Source organism: Mobula hypostoma, chromosome 3 (genome assembly GCF_963921235.1).
Source record: "Mobula hypostoma chromosome 3, sMobHyp1.1, whole genome shotgun sequence".
NCBI classification, from domain to species: Eukaryota; Metazoa; Chordata; class Chondrichthyes; order Myliobatiformes; family Myliobatidae; genus Mobula; species Mobula hypostoma.
This window is the reverse complement of record NC_086099.1, coordinates 116,293,457-116,301,948: the sequence shown is the minus strand read 5'-3', so window position 1 is coordinate 116,301,948 and position 8,492 is coordinate 116,293,457. Positions and strand designations below refer to the sequence as shown.

The 8,492-nt window shown below is 41.6% G+C and overlaps 1 non-coding gene across 1 annotated transcript; it reads left to right on the top strand.

The window, feature by feature from the left end:
• Positions 1 to 511: 511 nt before the first annotated feature.
• On the top strand, positions 512 to 585 carry trnat-agu (transfer RNA threonine (anticodon AGU)). The gene has a single exon. It is a non-coding gene; the product is annotated as a tRNA-Thr (tRNA).
• The last annotated feature ends 7,907 nt before the right edge of the window (positions 586 to 8,492 follow it).

Sequence of the window (8,492 nt, the reverse complement as noted above, 5' to 3'; positions counted from 1 at the left end):
TTATCCCCTCTAATGTTTAAATGCCTTCAAGTTTAATCCCTAAATGGATCTTCCCAAGCTTCAAAGTTAGGATTCATTTTCAAGACATGGATTTAGTTTTTACCTATCCTGCTTAAAGAGCTTTGCATGAAAATCACATCAAACATTGACTTAAAAAGCGTGTTTGAGATCATACGTTAGCAAATGACGAAGAGGCAGACTGCGTCTTGCCTTCGGAGAGAGGTGAAACCGTGTGATTTCGTGGAGCATTCACCAGGCACTTCCACGGTCCAGAATAAAGGAAACTTTCGCAGTTCTAATAAGGCTTCAGGCTGGTTGATTTTCCACGTCCTGAAAACGAGTGAGCTGTGGTGACAGTAGGAACGTATATATTGCATGCAGAATAAATAGGGATGTCCGAAAGTACAGTGTACTTCCTTTCATCTGATCTATGCATTTCCCTGACTAGCTGGTGAAAAAGATAATTTAATGCAAGTGAAATCTCATTATGACAGCTGCTACATCGTGCGAGGGTTCCGTGGCTTAACTGGTTAAAGCGCCTGTCTAGTAAACAGGAGATCCTGGGTTCGACTCCCAGCGGAGCCTTTAATTTATGGGTGAGTCACACACCACCATGTGATGAAAGGGTGTTTCGGGACCGTCAAATAAATGCTAGTTATACTGCACCTGCAATCACAAAGAACAAAGCTGTATAATGAGTACATAAAAAATGTCCTCGAAAATTTATGGTAGTGTCTGAGCAGCAAGAAACAGGACTACGGTTCAAATAGATAACATTTCTGATTACTTTGTTTACTCCGTTATGGTGCCTTTACAGTGCAGTGTTCGTTTGTGGTGACAATTATGTTACGTAACCGGCAACAATGAATATTAATCGAGACTGGTTTTATAAAAACAACCGAACATTTATTAAACACGTATAAACGATAACGAGAAAAAACAAAAGAAAACTTTGACCGGAGGTTAAACAGGTACGCAGCCGTTCATCAACTCCACTCGGCTCTGATTCTTAAAGCGTTAACTGCGAAAACAGTTCTTAAAGCGATACAGTCAGATACAGTTCTTAAAGCGATAACATCGGAAGTCCAACAGATTTACGCGTCCAACTGGGAGAGACTTCTCTGGAGAACGATTTCTTCACCGACGCACCTTTACTGTCGGTTCTGTCCACAGGATTCCCGATGCCGAAAATAAACAGTTTAAATCAACTGACCTTAAATTCCTTTTAGAGAGAGAGTCTTTTTGCATGAACTCGTTGCGCTTTTACAAGAGTTATCTCAATGCAGCTTCTCTCCAACGAAGACTCAATAAGCTCGATCCTTTATTAAACTGCCAACCGATGCCGACTTCTCCCGATCCTTCACTTCGATGAATTCTTCACTCTCCCTTCAAAACTGTCGGAATTGAGTAAATTGGCACTTCGAGCCACAAATTTCCAGTTCAATAATACAAATCTTGTAAGAGAACGCACCGTTCGTTTTAAAAATGAAACTGCGTCACAAAAACAAACACGCAACAGAAACGGAGGCACAACACGTTCTACCTGGAAATCTACAAACTCAAAATCCCGACTGCATCACCTGAGTCGACCTTTATATAGTCACGGGGGGGGGCCACATGTCATCACATGACCTCACATCGGCGGGAAAATCACATCAGGTGACCTCCAAAAGACCATCACAGCATTCTCACAAAAAAAAACTGATCTCCTTGAGCATGTAACAATTGTCAAATCGCGGCCGTAACCCGCATTGTTAGCTTACACTGGTCTTCATCAGAAACGATAGTACTCTGCGTTTCAATGGTTTTGGAAACGAATTCAGACTAGTTCGCTGCATATTTCAATAAATCGGAGAGTTGCCGTTACAGAAAAGAACTAAAAGACATAGATATTTAATACTGTTACACACGCTACGCTCGATAAATAGAGGCCACCCGGCCACAGTAAGCCCCTTCCTCTGAATCTCGAGTGCTCTGCAGTTCCACCGTGATATCGCTGGCCCAGGTAACAGTACTGGATTGTCCTCATGAGGATTTGTGATTATTACATTTTATTCTGGAAAACATTTCTGAATTTACTTTAATAGCGCAACCAAAATCCTTTCGGAAAGGAAAGAATGCGTGTACTCACGTTGGCAGTGATGAGATTTAGCACCAATGCCTAATTGGACATTGGATCTTTAATCGAACCTCTTAGACCCCTCTGCCACCCTACCACGTTTCTTATTCATTACACACTGATATGCGTTGGTAGATCACGTTGATCATGACAGTGTTTTTCCGTCGCCTATGCTTTGAAACATTCTCACGGTTAAGTGCTTGAAGATTGATAGATCTTCCATTTTCCAACCATTCGATATTTCATTAAAGTAGACTGGAGCGAGCAATGGAACAGAGTTGCCTCTTCATAGTGCCGGGTGGCAGACAATGACATTCCAGGAAGGACGCTAATTATCTGGAGTATTCTCAGTCTGCTCATGGGACATTAGTCTTAACTGTTCACATTTCCAGCGCCTGTGAAGAGTAAAATCACGCCGCCTATCTACGTTGTCGCATACAACAACCTATGCACACGTACACCGAGCTGTTCCAAGTTGTCATGCACATGAAGCAATCCTAGCTTCCGAGGCCTAACGTTGCAAATAAAAAGGCTCACATTGGCAACAGTCTGGAAATTCTACACTTAGGCCTCTCTGGGGTATTTAAAGCCGTTCTAATCTGCAAAGGCAAACCTCTAATATTAGCTGAAACAGTTGCTATGAAGTTGTTGCCTGATTAAACAGAAACTGTTCCATCAGCCCTCTTTTCTCCATGCCTTCTGAGTCAGGGTTTTTAATTTAAAAGCTAATGGAGATTAACATCTGCAATCAGTGTTTATTCGGTGCTTAGATACCACGTAAATTAGGCAGCTAATGTATTTCTGAGGCGACAAGTTTCGAGGCGAATAGTAATTTTGTTTTCTGAGCTACTGAAAACCCATACATCTGTGAACATCATCAGGAAGAAGACTACCGAACTCTGATATTCAATTTCGTCATGGCTGATCAGATTGTCTGTCCAACTCCTAGTTCCTACCAATCCAGCTATCCTGTCGCTTTCTTTTTCTCAGTAAATTATTTACCTTCTTATGAACAATCGAATACGTTATCCCCTCTGCATTTAAAGCAATCAATTCAACGGAGACGACGCAATGAGGAAAAATGCAATAATCTGATTGGCGTGTTGCCATCAGGCTCTTAAACAACAGGGCATAACTTCACTTGCCCTATCATTGAAATGTCCCCACAACCCTGGACTCACTTTCAAGGAGGTTCTCGATATTATTCCTTATTTATTTATTATTATTATTGTTTCTTTCTGTTTGCATATGAAAAATTGTTGTCTTTTGAACATCGGGTGAACGTCCAAGTTCATTGATTCTATTACGGTATAATCCTATTTTGGATTATTGAGCATGCCCGCAAGAAAATCAATCTTTGGGTTGTATATGGTGACGCGCAACTGTCTTAGCTACAGCGCCGAAGACTACTGAATTTGTCAACGTGGAGTGGAAAGGCAGTTTGTAAACCTGGCGGAAACAAAGGATGTTGGGACTGGCAAGTTTGGAGCGCCGCGGAGCACTAAGGGACAATTCGCAAAGAAGAAATGCCAGGGGCGTGTGGGGTGGGGGTGGCGCGGGTGCAGACACATCCAGTCCTGAGACACCAGGCAAGGTCAGTTAATTCTAAACAATTGGTTTATTGGTCATTACGGAATGTCTCTCGGGTGCTTCCTGCTCCCTCCCCTCTACTTTCCTCTTTTCCCAACCATGATTCCCCTCTGCCTGCCCCCTTCTCACTCTCAGTCCACAATAGAAACGCATATCAGAATCAGGTTTATCAGCACTCACTTATGTCATGAAATTTGTTTATTTTTTGGCGGCAGTAGTACAGTGCAATACATAAAATTACTACAATACTGTACAGAAGTTGCAGACACCCTAACTATATATATATATATATATATATACATATATAGCTCTGGATGGATCGTGTTAAGGGAATGGAATCACTAATAGATGGTCTTCCACACAACTGGATGCAGCGTTCGTTGAGTTGAAGCAAGCAGGTACTTGATTGACTGTCAGCGGAGGGAAAGGAAATAGGCAGCCTGTGCAGATTATCCCTGTGGACATTCCTCTCAATAATATGTATACCGCTGTGGATACTGCTGGGGTGTGGAGAAGGATGATCAGCGACCTGATCTCTGGCACTGAGTTTACCTCTCTGGCTCAGAGGGGAATGACGGGTGGAGAAGAAGTGTGCAGTAGTAATATGAGATTCTGTAATTAGAAGAGCAGACTGCAGATTTTGCATCAATGGTAGAGTTAGGAAAAGGTGAGATGTCCTGAAGAGAGAATATCGAGAGTTAGGTAGAAAGCTGAAAGGCAAGGCCTCCTTCGAATTGCTGCCGGTGCAGATACGAATAGGATAATTTGGCAGATGAGTACGTGGGTTTTGTGTAGTGGACAAGGATCTCTTCTGGGGAAGGTATGACCTATATGAAAAAGAAGGGGTTACACCTGATCCCGAAGGGAACCAATAACCTTGCGCGTAGGTTTTCTCGAGCTGCTGGGGTGGGTTTTAAGCTAATTTGCAGGGGATTGCGAACCGGAGTACTGGGGCTGAGGATGGAGTTGTTGGTATATATCTAGGTGCAGTGTATAGTGAGGCTGTGAGGAAGGGCAAACATATTATAGGGCAGAATTACAGTGGGTGGAATGCGATAAGTATAACAGGGACCAAAATCGAAACGAGTGACGATTACAGCACTGAAGTTTGAAAATGTTTTATAATTTCCGCTGTTGTACCGCCGAGGAAAAGAGCGGAGTCAGCGGCGCGAGTTCTCCTTAAGTCGATAACTATCTCCTTCGTTTTCTTGACTTAAAAGAAGTTATTTGCCTGACACCAGAGTTCGACTTCATCTAGTACCACTCTGTAGGCCGTCTCATAATTGTTGGTAAGCCCCACCGCTGTCGTGTCATCGGAGATCTTGACATTGTGATTTTTGTTTTATTAAGTGCAATCGTGAACAATATCCAGATCAGAATTGCTGATCAATTCAACTAGTTCCCAAAGAGAACTCTGATAGGCCAATCAAATGGTTCACTGCTGCTCAGCAACAGAACACAAAAAAAATCATATGTACAATTAAGAAACATTAAAAAATAGTAGGAATACTGGAGTGATGATGATCATGATGACATCTGCTGGAGAGAGATATTTATACACATGCTGTGCTCCATAATTCAAAGAGATTGAAGGGTAAGGTTGCAGGGTGACAAAACGTGACAGGAGCACTTGGAGCTAAAAACTAATCCCTACCAGGAGAAAACAGCACCTTTTCTTTCCGCACTGTTCTCCAGCAGTTTAAAGACTAAGTGCAGCAGGAACATAACTCACAAATGTTCTTGAAAGTCAGGTACTTATCCCACCTACCAACAATCAAGCATTGCTCCGGTGTCTGGCCGTGCTGTCGTATATGCTCATATCGTACAGCAATAGGCCCAGCTGAGCCCATGTTGAGGAAATGAGGAGGGAGGAGCAGTTGTGCATCCTGACTACATGGGCTCTGTTATTTAGGAACTCCATCACCCTGCGGCATGGTGATATATTTAGACCAAGGAGTAGGAGCTTGTTCACCGAGGAAAATAGTGCTGAATGCCAAAGTGAAATCCAGAAACAGCATTCTGACATTTGCCCTTGTTTTCTAGTTGTGTATCACGGATGACTTACCATGTTGTCCTATTTTGATTAGCCCTACCAAAATGTAACACCTCACATTTATCAGCATTAAACTCCATCTGCCATCTTTCAGCCCACTCTTCTAACTGGCCTAAATCTCTCTTCAAGTTTTGAAAGCCTACTTCATTATCCACAACGCCACCTATCTTAGTATCATCTGCATACATACTAATCCAATTTACCACCCCATCATCCAGATCATTAATGTATATGACAAACAACACTGGACCCAGTACAGATCCCTGAGGCACACCACTAGTCACCAGCATCCAACCTGACAAACAGTTATCCACCACTACTCTCTGGCATCTCCCATCCAGCCACTGTTCAATTCATTTTACTGCTTCAATATTAATACCTAACAATTAACCTTCCTAACTAACTTACCATGTGGAACCTTGTCAAAGGCCTTACTGAAGTACATATAGGCAACATCCACCGCTTTACCCCCATCAAGTTTCCTAGTAACCTCTTCAAAAAAATCAATAAGATTTGTCAAACATGACCTTCCACGCACAAATCCATGTGGACTGTTCCTGATCAGACCCTGTCTATCCAGATAATTATATATACCATCTCTAAGAATACTCTCCATTAATTTACCCACCACTGACGTGGAACTTACAGGCCTATAATTGCTAGGTTTACTCTTAGAACCCTTCTTAAACAATGGAACAACATGAGAAATACGCCACTCCTCTGGCACCATCTCCATTTCCAATGGCATTTGAAATATTTCTGTCAGAGCCCCTGCTATTTCCACACTAACTTCCCTTCAAGTTCTAGTAAATATCCTGTCTGGACCCGGAGACGTATCCACTTTTATATTCCTTAAAAGTGCTAATACTTCCTCTTGTTTAATTATCATAGTTTCCGTAACTTCCCTACCTCTTTCCCTTACCTTACACAATTCAATATCCTTCTCCTTAGTGAATACCAAAGAAAAGAAATTGTTCAAAATCTCTTCATCTCTTTTTGGTTCCACACATAGCTGTCCACTCTGATTCTCTAAGGGACCAATTTTATCCCTCACAATCCTTTTGCTATTAATGTAACTGTAGAAACCCTTTAGATTTATTTTCACCTTACTTGCCAAGGCAACCTCGTATCTTCTTTTAGCTTTTCTAATATTTTTCTTAAGATTCTTTTCACATTCTTTATATTCTCTGAGCACCTAATTTACTCCATGCTGCCTATATTTATTGTAGCTATCTCTCTTTTTTCCGAACCAAGTTTCCAATATCCCTTGAAAGCCATGGCTCTCTCAAACTTTTAATTTTTCCATTCAACCTAACAGGAAGATACCCTCAATACCCTCAAAATTTCTCTGTTAAATGACTTCCGTTTCTCTATTACATCCTTCCTATAAAACAATTTGTCCCAATCCACTCCTTCTAAATCCTTTCGCATCTCCTTCAAGTTAGCCTTTCTCCAATCAAAAATCTCAACCATGGGTCCAGACCGTTCCTTCTCCATAACTATATTGAAACTAATGGCATTGTGATCACTGGACCCGAAGAGCTCCCCAGCACATACTTCCGTCACCTGACCTATCTCATTCCCTAATAGGAGATCCAAAACTGCCCCTTCTCTCGTTGGTACCTCTATGCATTGCTCCAAAAATCTATCTTGCACACATTTTACAAACTCCAAACCATCTAGCCCTTTTACAGTACGGGTTTCCCAGTCTATGTGTGGAAAATTAAAATCTCCCACAATCACAACCTTGTGCTTACTACAAATATCTGCTATTTCCTTACATATTTGCTCCTCCAATTCTCTCTCCCCATTAGGTGGTCTATAATACACCCCTATAAGTGTTACTACACCTTTCCCTTTCCTCAATTCCACCCAAATAGCCTCCTTAGACGAGCCCTCTAATCTATCCCGCCGGATCACCGCTGTAATGTTTTCTCTGACAAGCAGTGCAACACCTCCCCATCTCACTTTTTACATACTTGAAAAAAGCTTTATCTATCCACTTTGATATTGTTTGCTCGCTTGCATTCATATTTCATCTTTTCCCTCCTAATGATTTTTTTAGTTGCTCTCTGTAGGTTTTTAAAAGCCTCCCAATCCTCTGTCTTCCCATTAATTTTTTGGCTTTGCTATATTCCCTCTCTTTTGCTTTTACATTAGCTTTGACTTCCCTTGTCAGCTACGGTTGTACTTTTCTGTCATTTGAGTATTTATTTGTTTTTGGACTATCTGTTTTTTGTCTTCCTCACTTTCCCACAGAAACCCATGTCATTGCTGTTCTGCCGTCGTCCGTGCTAGCATCTCCTTCCAATTCACTTTGGCCAATTCCTCTCTCATATCACGGTAACTTTCTTTACTCCTCTGAAATACTGCTGCGTAAGACCATAGTTTCTCCCTTTCAAATTTCAAGTTGAACTTAATCATATTGTGATAACTGCTTCCTAAGGGTTCATTTACCTTAAGCTCCCTAATCACCTCCGGTTTATTACATAACACTTAATCCAGTATATCTGATGCTGTAGTTGGGTCAACGACAAACTGCTCTAAAAAGCCATCTCGTAGGCATTCAACAAACTGACTGTCTTGAGATTCGTAACCAACCTGATTTTCTCAATCATCCTGCATGTTGAAATCTCCTATGTCTATCAGAACATTGCCATTTTGACAAGTCTTTTCTATTTCCTGTTCTAATCTGTGGTCCACATCCCAGCTACTGTTGGGAGGCCTGTA